This window comes from Leptinotarsa decemlineata, unplaced genomic scaffold, assembly GCF_025532065.1.
Source record: "Leptinotarsa decemlineata unplaced genomic scaffold, Ldec_3_MD MMD2_tig00001973_RagTag_RagTag, whole genome shotgun sequence".
Lineage (NCBI taxonomy): Eukaryota > Metazoa > Arthropoda > Insecta > Coleoptera > Chrysomelidae > Leptinotarsa > Leptinotarsa decemlineata.
In genome coordinates this window covers 2,373,939-2,386,365 of record NW_027412572.1, presented here as the reverse complement: position 1 = coordinate 2,386,365, position 12,427 = coordinate 2,373,939, and the positions used below count along the sequence as shown (strand labels likewise).

At 34.0% G+C, this 12,427-nt stretch overlaps 1 protein-coding gene across 3 annotated transcripts in view; it reads right to left on the bottom strand.

The window, feature by feature from the left end:
• The window catches only part of LOC111513369 (aquaporin AQPAe.a), a 100,082-nt gene that overhangs the window by 39,875 nt on the left and 47,780 nt on the right, over positions 1–12,427 (bottom strand). The gene's annotated exons all lie outside the window — the stretch shown is intronic.

Genomic DNA, 12,427 nt, shown 5'->3' with positions numbered 1-12,427 from the left:
ATATGAAGACTATTCACAATACAACATTAATAAAATTCGGGGAGGATTACATTAAAATTTATTATGAGATTTCACTCATTAGCTTTCCGAGTACACATTTACACTCAAAAGGACAGTCTATCTAGTAATGATTTTTCAGGTCAATGTACTGGTGGATTTTTTTCCGTGGTTGGTCGTTTATCCAGGCAACCAATTGCTTGTGGAATGAATATATAGAAATTACTGATTTCAGTTCATTAGGTATCATATTGTAGCATCGAGGAGCCAAATATGTGTAATTTCTCATTAGGGTGTTTTTTTCGGGTCTAGGTATTGTGAGTATATAGTTCCTATTTCGAGTATCATGTACATGCCTACTACTAGTCGCCGTTTTTTTGTTTTTGTGTTGATTAAGAACTAATTTCAAGAAGAATAGCTGTCTGACATCCATTACTTTGGTTTCATTATATAACATTTCCGTTGGATAGTCTTGTGGCTTACGGAAAATAACTTTGAGAATTCTCTTTTGTATCATTTCCAGCGGAGACAGATGATTGGAATATGCTGCTCCCCATGCAATTATATCGTAATTGATGAGGCTTTGCACAAGGGCATAGTATAGTGTTTTCATTTGTTGCATGTTGAGAATATTATTGTAATACCTCATTCTATAAAGCACATATCGGAGTTTCTTTACAGTGGTATTTATATGGTCCTTCCATTTCAAGTGTAGATCTACAATGATACCTAAGTATTTTATATTATCTGCTGTGGATATTTTCACTACTTCCTTATCACTCAAAGTAATACTGAGGGATTTATATGTTGGAAGAAATTTGGGGTATGAGGTGAAGGGAATGAAAATGGTTTTGTCAAAATTTATTGTTAGAAGACGACTACTGAACCATTGTATAACTTTTTTGAAATCTGTTTCTGCAATACTCTTTAACTCTATCCAGTTCTCTGCAGTATATAGTATAGCGGTGTCGTCTGCGTAGCTGATAATATCTCCTTTGACTAGCTGCATACATAAGTCGTTGAGGTAAATGTTGAAAAGGATTGGACCCAGAATTGTTCCTTGAGGCACACCATACTCAACTTCTTTCGATTCACTATACTGTCTATTTATTCTTACGCATTGATTTCTTGATGTTTTCAGATAGTTTATAGCATCTTCTGTTGATCTCTTCTCTCTGAATCCATACTGGCGATCTGATATAATGTCGTTTTTATTCAAGAAGTTAATAATACGTTTTTTCAAAATTTTTTCAAAGGTTTTTGCCAAGTTTGAGATAAGGGAAATTGGTCTATAGTTTGACACGTCAGTTCTGTCACCTTTTTTATATACAGGATTTATTACCGCAGTCTTGAATACCGAAGGGCATTGGCCTGCAGATAATGTGAGGTTAATGATGTAAGTTAGGGATTCAGCAATTTCACGCGCTATTAGTTTTAAAGTTTCTGATCGAATACCATCGATTCCTGGAGATTTCTTATTTTTTAATTCAAGTATTGTTTTCAAGACCTCAGACTGAGTAGTTTCTTCTAGGAAAAATGAACTACATAAGAATTTTTTTGAGAAGCGGGGTAGTTGTTTTTTATCTATAATTTTTTCAGCCAGCCACTAAACTATGTTAGTGAAATGGCTAATAAATTCATTTGCTATATCTTTATCATTTTTTACTATATCACCTGTCTCTGTCTTTATTTCATTTATCACTTTTTCTTTTTTGTTCACAGATAATTCGTTTACAGTTTTCCATAAACCTTTAGAGTTATTACTGTTTTTCTCAATTTGTTTTTGATAGCACTTTTTCTTTGCCGTATCTATAATCTTATGTAGTTCATTTTTCATTCGATTGTACTTTGTTTTATTTTCTGTTGTTGATTGAGTTCTAAGTTTTTTATAAATATGGTTTTTCTCATTCCTGAGTTTAATTATATGGCTGGTGATCCAAGGACTTCGTTTGAAATTTTCTTTTTTCACTATCACTTTGTACTGCTTTCGATTGCTGATTGTATTTTTCTGACGAGATTTCTGTCGATAGTTCAATGTTTTCAGCCGTGTAGATATCATACAAGTTTTCCTTCTGAATATTTTTTATCAACTTATTTTTATCCAGGTAGTATTTATAGTCTATTTCAAAAGAGTGTAGAGTAATAAAATCTCATTAAGTATTCAAAAGCGCTACAGGGTGATCCGTCAATAAATTCTGTCACTTCCCTAGTCCGCATTGCAAAATTATGTCGTTTCATAAAGAGCAGGTAGGTATCACCCTGTTTTAAGGGATTTGTCCATTGTTATCGACGGATAAATACTGAGCCAGAGGCGCGCTAGTGGGATAATTGCCAAAAGAATATGCATTCATAAAAATTATATTAAAGGAAATAAAAATTTAATACAGCAGAACAGTGTTATTAAAAAAATATAAAATGTAACAATAAAATATATACGAACCGAAATCGGGAAATACTCACAAACACACACGAACGAACTTTACGTATTGAAACACTTGTGGAGACTTTAAATCAATTTATTCACAAAAACGACAAGAACTTTACTGGATACGTTATTACAATTTGACACTTGAACAATACTAAAACTGTGAACTTCCCTTAACGTTTAACAACACTCTATTTATACCCTAATTGAATGTTCTAGAGATTACTAGGTACAATTTTCGAGAACCTTCCGAGAAAATAATTATTCAGACTACCCTTAATTCTAAACCCTAACCTAAGCAAAAGTGTCACTGTCACTGATACACTGGTCTCTGTCCAGATTGCTTATCCCGCTACATTATATTTACAATTCAATTAAATTATTCTACATCAGTATAGTCTTCATCCGAAGAACTGTCATCATCCCCTGGTGTTATAATTATAGGGTCAACCACCTGATCGACCAAGTTGTCCAGTTCCCACATTTTATCTTCCTCTTTTAAAACATGCTGGATTGCTTTTTGCCAGTTTTCTGATGTGATTTCCATAATGGCTTGATCAAACAATACCTTGACATCTTTCATTTTAAATGTGGTATTGTGCCTTGCAACATATCCTTTAACTTGTGCCCATATAAGTTCTATAGGATTTAATTCGCAATGATATGGCGGTAGGCGCAGCACAGTTACTTTATACTTTTCTGCTACATCTTCTACGGCATATTTCATGAAGCGAGATTTATGTTGTTTTACTATGGCTAGTAGTTCTTCTTTACTGAATTCGTCTCAAACTGAATACCTTTATTTGACAGCCAGTTAATAATTTCTTGCTTTCTCCAAGCTGAAGTTGGTACCTTCTCTAAGCGCCTTGAATGGTAGCTTGCATTATCCATAACCACGACCGAATCAGCTGAAAGAAATTTTAACATTTCCCCGAAGTAGTCTTCGAAGACATCCGAATTCATGTCCTCATGATAATCTCCCGTCCGGCACGACTCAAAGCTTAACAAACCTTCTTTTAAAAATCCGTCTTCGCTTCCAATGTGAGCAATTATAAGCCTCTTCCCTTTTCCCGAAGGCACTTTAATACCCGTCGAAAGGCCTTCTATGAAAGCTTGGCGAGAACTTGTTATATTTTTATCTTGCCACATTTTTTTGACTATATAACCTTCGTTTATCCACGTCTCATCAAGATAAAAAATTTTCTTTTGCTCTCTGCGGTACTGCTTTATAGTTGTCAAATATTTTCGTCTCCAGCAAACAATTTCATAACTTTCCAGTAATAGTGCCTTTCGATTGTGCTTTTCCCAGGCAAAATTCATACTTTTTAAAGTTTTCCATAAAAGTTTTCTGAATATCAAAGGAATATCGTTATCTTGGCTTATCTCGATAAATATTTTTTCAAGAGTGGGTATTTCCTTTTTAAAATAAAACGAATGAACTTTTCTTCGAATGTCACATTTGGTGTCTTCATCTAAGATTTTTATTGGTCTTCCTGATTTTCTCTTGCATGGACTTACCTGGCCTGATATCTTTCTTTCTCGCAATAATTTAAAAATCGTGGACTGTCCAATTCCAGTCATTCGGGCACATCGCTCAACACTTTCTTGCATAGACAAACTAGGGTGATCGTGTTTTATGCAATCATATACATTTAAAATTATAACTTTTTCGCAAACAGATAGCGGAGAATTTTTTACACTTCTTTTCTTTGGAGTAAATGTCCCCATTTTATAACTTTTTCACTATTTCTATATCACAATATCACTGTACGTTTAATTGGTGTAGTAACAATTACTATTATAACTCGAATGTTTAAGACACCATTACAATATATTTAAACCCTTTTTCTTAATTACCTGGGTTTAATAGGTATTGCATGATTGGTGGGCAGGGTCAAAAAGGGATTATTATAATGACATGGCACCTCGGAACTAAGTGTTAACCTTTTTTTGAGAAATCATGCTCAAGTATATGAACCCAAATTGCATATTAAATAAGTTTACAAGAACCACTAAAATTAATCTTAATCTTTTTTTAAGAAATTTTACTTACCTAAATACATGTAGGTACTTAGTTTTAGACCAAATTACTTCCCAAAAATGGCCTTTTATTATTATCTATGTCTGTAATTTTTAATTTACTTTAATTATTAAGTAATAATCCTAAGATTTGCCTACGCCCATGGACGACAACGAAATTCAGGCAAATTTTATGACACTTCATGATTTATTACTCTACACTCTTTTGAAATAGACTATAATTATGGACGGATTATTTACAAGTTTTTTCTGTGATGTGAGTTGGAGAACTATAGGAAGATGATCAGTTATATGTTCCTGTATTATGTAAGGTGTATATGTAAAAATTTCTTTTTGATCTTTTATAAAAAAATGATCTATACATGTTGCTGCTAAGCCCTGTACGTGCGTGTATTTATTAATATAAGAAAGAAAACCAAATGAGTTCATGACATCAAGGTAATTATGAGTTACATCGCTTTTGTTATCTAATATGTTTATATTTATATCACCAGTAATGATATGTATATCTGATTCAGTATTTCTTGGAATTTGCAGGTACTTTATGAGGCTGTTGCAAAATTCATTAGCACAGGTTGATGGGGACCTATACACTGAATTTTCTGATTGATTCGGCCGTTACTTGATGAAGATCCATAGTAATTTCACAAACTACACTTAAACGATTTGATCTCCACTAACTTTATTGAAAATAATCATAACATGTTTCGCTAAAACATTAGCTTTTTCAAATGATTAATTAATCATTTGAAAAAGCTAATGTTTTAGCGAAACATGTTATGATTATTTTCAATAAAGTTAGTGGAGATCAAATCGTTTAAGTGTAGTTTGTGAAACTATACACTGAAGTTATTTTTATATTTTTTGATTCAAATCTAATGTTAATTTCTATAACTTTATTTACATTTATATATGAATAGTGGACTTGATAGTTCAGATCTTTTTTAATATAGATAATTATGCCGTCGCTTCTTTTTTTTTTTTTTTTTAATATACTTTATTGTCCAAGAATAAATTCTCATTGACAAAGTGTGATGAAAATATAAATATATGTGTATATATATATACATATAAAAATATAAATAAATAAAACAGCAAATTAAAAAGTATGTAAAACATATTTGTCAAAACAAAACAAACCTTGCATTTTCATTATGAATGCAATTGTATCACAATTCAATTTACACATACACATATTAATGTGGAATAAAACAAGACTATATGTATAATAGTAATAATGATAATGATAAAAACGTGATCGTTAATACATAATATTGTTTAGCTTATCTTGGCAGAACACTGAGAATATTTACAATTTGTCATCATAATATTCCTGCAGGCTATAATAAGCGTTCATGAGCAGTATATTTTTGACCGACTCCCTGAAACGTCTCTGCTCTACTATATCCCTAACTACCTTTGGTAAATGGTTGAACATTTTTTTTACTTCGTACATGTTAGAGTGTTTTGTTAGAGTCAATCTGGGTATTGGCAGATGTAAATTATTACTACTGTTCTGTCTTGTGTTGTGGATTCTATGTGTATCTGGAGAATCAGTGTTATATCTTTTATGAATCAGGCAAACAACTTCAAGAATGAAGATGCTGAATAGAGAGAGGATTCTGTATTTAACGAAAAGTTGTCTACAACTATCCCTATGGTTTGCCCCACATAAAAACCGCAAAGATCTCTTTTGCAACACGAAGACCTGGTTCAATAGTTGTTTACTACAGAATCCCCAAAAAGCAATGCCATACCTTAGATGAGACTCTACTAGGGCAAAGTAAGTCGGTCTAGCAGTGAATATATCAAGTTCATTGGAGACAATTCTGACAGCAAATGATCCTGAAGCCAATTTTGTGCATAAAGATGTGATATGTTCTTTGAATTTTAATTTATTGTCAATATGCAGACCAAGAAATTTTGTGCAAGTCGTTTCTTCTATCTTCCTACCATCTAATAGCAAGTTGTCATAGCTAAATTTGAAGTTTACAATTTTGGTCTTGTCTACGTTGAAGGAGAGTTAATTAGAATCACACCACTGTTTGACTTTTTCTAAATCTAATGATATCATTTGCTTCAAATTGTTAGTATTTTTTTCATGCCATAACAATGTGGTGTCATCGGCAAAAATTGTGAATGACCCTTCAATATCGACTGTAGCAAGATCGTTGATATATAATAGGAATAAAATGGGCCCTAGAACAGATCCTTGAGGTACCCCGCAATCAATAGCCGAAATGTCAGAATACACATTATTGACTTTCGTCAGCTGGGATCTACCTTTTAGGTACGATTTGAACCATTCAAGACTTATTCCTCTTATGCCATAACAGTACATTTTTTTTATAAGTATATCATGACTGACACAGTCGAAGGCTTTCGAAAAATCGCAGAAAACTGCCGAAATTGCTTCTCCCTCATTCATATTCAAGTATATTTTTTCCAAAAATGAGAAGATTGCATCATTAGTGTTTTTACAGCTTTGGAAGCCAAATTGACATTCATTCAATATTTTTCCATTTGATAAAAATCTCAACAATCATTTCTTCACTAGCTTTTCGATTAATTTCGAGATAGTTGATAATAACGAGATGGGTCTGAAGTTTGAGGGGTTGGTGACCTCTCCACCTTTATAGAGAGGTAGAACAACTGATGTCTTCAACCCTGAGAGAAATACTCCTGTCACAAAAGATTTGTTAATCACCTCGGTTAGTGCAAATAGAGCTTCTATCGGTAGGTTCTCAAGGAGTCTTCTAGTTATACCATCTAACCCCGCGGACTTATCATTTTTTATTTCCTTGAGAGTTTGTTTCATCTCGTAAACATTTGTAGGTGTTAAGTTGAAATTATCATGACATTGAAATTGATCAAGATAACTTAAAGGGTTGATTTGAGGTACTATAGTGGATGTTATTTGTTCGGCAATAGAGCAGTAAAAATTATTCAAAGAATTCGGGTCAATGTTGATCACTGCTGATGAAGATAGCCTTCCTTTACCCCGCAATTCATTAATAATTGCCCATTTCTCTCTAGGTTTATTTTGTGATGATTCAATTCTTTTTGAGTAGTAATTATTTTTTGATATTTTGATTAAGCTTCGGTAGATTTTTCTATATCTATTGAAATACTGCATAAAACCTAAATTCGATGTAAATTTTTTTATTGTACGCAAGCATCTCAGATTATTAGCAGAAATTTTTAAACCCGTTGAGATCCAAGGCTTTTTATTCTTTATTTTCAGTTTTCGTAATGGAAAGCATTCGTTGAAATTGTTTGCTAAGATTTCTTGAAAAATGGTAATAGGATCTGAAGCAGTTGTTATATGATTCCAATCAGCTTGTTCACATTTTAGTCTGAATTTGCGATAATTATTTTCACTAAAGATTCTACCTTCTCTAAATTTCCTATTGTTTTTCTCTCTATCTAGTGAGAATTCGAAATGAATTGCTTCATGATCAGATAAGCCTGCAGGAATAACTGATGTGGATTTGTGTTCAGCAAAATTAGAACAAATATAGTCAATAATTGTAGAGGACGTACGTTTGATTCTAGTAGGTTCGTCAATATGCATTTCTAGGTTGAAGCTAATTAATAGATGTCGAAGATTATTACTGAATTCACATTTAAGTTGCCTGAATTATAGATTAAGTTATACCCGTCAACATTGAAAATACTTTCATCTTCTATATTCCATGTTTCTGTCAATACTATTATGTCGAAATCTTGTTTGATCTGATGAAGGAATACTTGGAGTTGATCCATATTTTTTCTAATACTTCTAATATTGAGGTGAAATAATTTGAGGTTTTCTTCGGTGCAATTCAGTGTCTCGGAAAGCTGTAAGTTATCTAAAATAATACGAGTTTCAATGTCTTTTGTTTCAAAATTTCTTATGTAATCATCCATTTGTTGTGAGTATTATTATATAGACAATTTTAACAAAAAAAAAAAAGAATTATATAAAGTAAATTACTAAGTGGTGAATAAAGGAGAAACAGTTATACTGACAGTTAATTGAAAAATATATTGAGAGTTCACTTCTTTCTAAACTGATTCTACGGTTGATTTTCAGATCCTTTTCTCGTTCGGGGTTTTCTAGGTGTAGTTTCGTTCTGAACTGGAATGGTTATAGCAACGAACCCTTCGGTGCCTATTTGGAAAAGAGGGTTTTCTTGGTTCTTCTCTAAAATTTTTATTGGAGCATTTAGCTCACTGTTATTTTTGTGGTATAGAGGGTGCACGAGCAGAGGAGCTTTTTCTTCGATTTTTTCTTTCAGCTGCTGATATGTGTATTTCTCTCCGTTAACTATTAGTGTATTTCCTTTCAGTACTGCTTGATGATGGTTTTGTCTGGCACTTCTCAATTGTTGGTATAGAAATCTTTGTTCCTCTCTGTCTTCTTTATTCAGGTCGTTTGTAATTGAGAGACCTGCACCTTTGAATTTTGTAACTTTGTTGAATATTTCAGCTTTTTTTAAATTTCGCACAAGCTCTAAGATTACTGGTCTAGGTTTGTTATTGCTTGGTAGTCCAATTCTCTTGATATAATCTACTTCGGTTTCTTCTAAGGTGTTTTCGAGGTTCTTCTCGATTATCGTTTTGAAGTAATTCAAAGGATCTTGTTCTTCTTCCGGTATCCCAAAAATAATTATGTTATTTCGCCTTAATTTTCGTTCAGCTATTTTAAGTTTTTTCTTTCAATGAAAAGTTTTCAGTTTCAATATTTACAATTCTTTGGTTAATTTCTACTATTTTCGAAGTTAGGTTTTTTAGGTCGTTCTTTATTTCTTTGATATTTTGGTTCATTAGTTTATTGCTTTCTTGTATTTCTGCAAACATTCTTTTAACGTCGTCCATTTTATATTCAGTAATTATTTATTGATACTGTGACGCTAATGATGATATGTAGCGAACTCAATGAAAAATATGACCCTCATAGATATCTTTATCAACTACGATAAAAAAACTTTGTAATTGTCTTTACTTTATGAAGTTTTTTGGTGGATAGGTACGGTGTGTGTCTATCTTGATATGAATCTTTGCAACGGGAATGGACGCAAAATAGTGGCAAATGCACTTACTTGATGGTATTTCTTATCACCAGACGACACCTTTATAGTCCACTTTGAAGTTTATAAACTAATCATTTTATATTTGTCACTATTAACCGCCTTTTTTTTTTGAGGAAGCACTGGATACCGTAAAACAAGCACCCGCAATTAATGCAAACTTTCTGTTGAAAGAAGAAAATTCAGAATAAGAACTAATTTAGGGGAGGTGCTGTTTGGTGATGGAGGATAACTATATTCCTTTCTGAAAAAGTGGGTGGTGACAATATACTAAGGAACTGAATAAAACCAGCAGCTCCAAAAACAATGGTGCTACTTACGTAAAAAGTAATCTATTCTACCCTGCAAGTGAGTCAACAATTTCTGTTTTTGGAAGCAACGACGTTTTACTTTTAGCAGTTCTCAATCGAAAATTAGTTTTTTTGTAGTGCCATCAGTACTACACCGCCAGCAGCTATGGAGATCCTTCTAGATCTACCTCATCTCCACATTTTTCTGGAGAGAGTGGCTAGATGGACTGCATAGAGACTCATGCACATTGCCCGTTGCACAAATCCATTTAATGCAAAGTGCGACAGACTGTTGGTTGACTAACTATACGTGATTTTTATTGATGGACATCTATTATTTAAAATGGAAACAAAGTCGTCAATATTCGATTTTTTGGTATCGAAACGAATTCATCGATTTCATTATTATAGAAATTATTTTTCTCTAGTGATTCCCTGAGGTATTGCAAGGTCTGTGGAATTGGGACGCTAGGAAATAAGAAACTAACATCAGAAGAAATAAAATCTCACCTTCTTGCAGAACCACGTTTTTTGTATGTTGTATGAACTCTAGAGAGTGTTTTATACTAAAACTTGGTTCCGTAATAGACAAGGTTTCAAATTCCTTAGTGAGCCACTTTGTTATTTGGTAGGTAGGAGCTCCAATAGCTGACACGATGGGGAGCATTGATTTTCCCGGTTTGTGGATTTTTGGGAGGCAATATAGTTTCGACACCGTTGGGTTGGAAACTTGTAACTTCCGATTCAGTTGAGGGGTTTGTATGTTGTCGCATTTCTTAAGGACGTCTTTTACTTAGGCAATCATCTTTGGTAACGGGTTCCTGGACAATTTCGTATACGGTCCGTTAGTAATGAGAGTATTGACCCTTTCGTAGTAGTCCTAACCTAACCTACACAGTAGGTTAATGGACTGACAACTACTCCCCTGGCTAATACCACGAAGGGCGTTGGATTATATCCGACAGGTGCCAGTGCAGGATTCTTCACAGAAGTTATTCCTGCATATTCTTATTCCTATACGTCAAAGATTTCTTTCGGACGGAAGTCCTTACCAGACAAAAACGGAAAACTGACAGTCACCTAGTGATTGACGGTAACATTATTTCCAATCCTTCTGATGAAGCAGAAGCCTTTCGTGAAGATCTCGAACTGACATTTTGACTCCCTAAAGACGTTCATTTCGACAACCTCCTTCTCAACCACATACACCAGCAAGTGCTAGCACAGCTGGGCAGGCATCCGGGTCAGATTCTCCTTGACCCCAACTACCCTTTGAGATTCAGCGAGTAAGATATCCTTAATACTATTCATAGAGGTAGAAATACCTCTCTAGGCCCAGAATCAGTTAACCGCCGAGTGCTGAAAAACCTTCCCGACTCCACCATTCCTTTCCTCAAACACATCCTTGATGCTTGTCTAGTACACGCCTACTTCCCAAAATCCTGGAAACAGGTAAATACAATCCTGATTCCAAAACCTCTCAAGGATCTCACCAAACTTGATTTCTATAGACCTATCAGCCTGCTTAGTTGTCTGGGCAAACTGGCTGGAACGATTAATGACCAACCGACTGAATGACTTCCTTCTAGAACACAACATCATCCCTCCCGACCAGCATGGTTTCAGACCTGAACATTTCACTCAGAATACACTAGTCGAATTACACACCCACATCTCCCAAAATATTAACTCTTCTAGCACGCGGGCCTGATCTGGAAGCTTATCCAAATTCGTCTCCCACACCACTTCATCACCTATTTAACCGACAAATCCGCGTTAAAGTCGGTGACGTCTGATCCACCCCCTTTCCCCCAAATTCGGTGTTCCCCAGGGATCAGTCCTCGCTCCTTCCTTATTTCTAATTTACGCCCACGACGTCCCCACTATCCAGAAAATCCTCCAGTATGCCGATGATAATATCCTCTACTCTTCCGCCTCCAAATTCAAGCACAAAACATGATCGATCACTTCAAGTAGTGGTGCAACAAGTGGCGTATCAAAATTAATCCCACCAAAACCCAAACCATTCTATTCCGACATCAGTGTTTATAAATGACATACTGAATATTCAAACTGAAGGCAAACTTTTCAGTTATGCTGATGATACTGTCATACTGTATACCGCGCTTAATTGGACTGACCTCAAAATTACACCCGAAATCGAACTTAGAAAGATATTCAATATAATTTGTCACAAATTGCCTACAGTCAGTTTCGATAAAACTGTCTTCATAACCTTTTGTTGTTGCAAAATAATCTTCCAATTTTAGATTAACACTTTGTTCAGATAATACTGTTTCTATTTTGAACCGTTTTCGAGATAAACTGTTTCAAACGGAAACTAACGTGGTTTTCTTGCTCGTTTTTTTGAATTCATCACTTATTTTGGATATTCAACATTTTTTTTATACTTAGTAATATTTCTTTTTGATCCAGTTTTTTAACTGTCTCAGATCAGTCAATTCGAAATTGGTATGTACCTACCTTAGTGTGTTAGTAATCATGTTGTAATTTTACAATGTAAATGCTTTATAATTTACAATTTTATATATGTCATATATGTGTATTTTATGTGACTTGTCCAGACACCATGGTGTACTTGT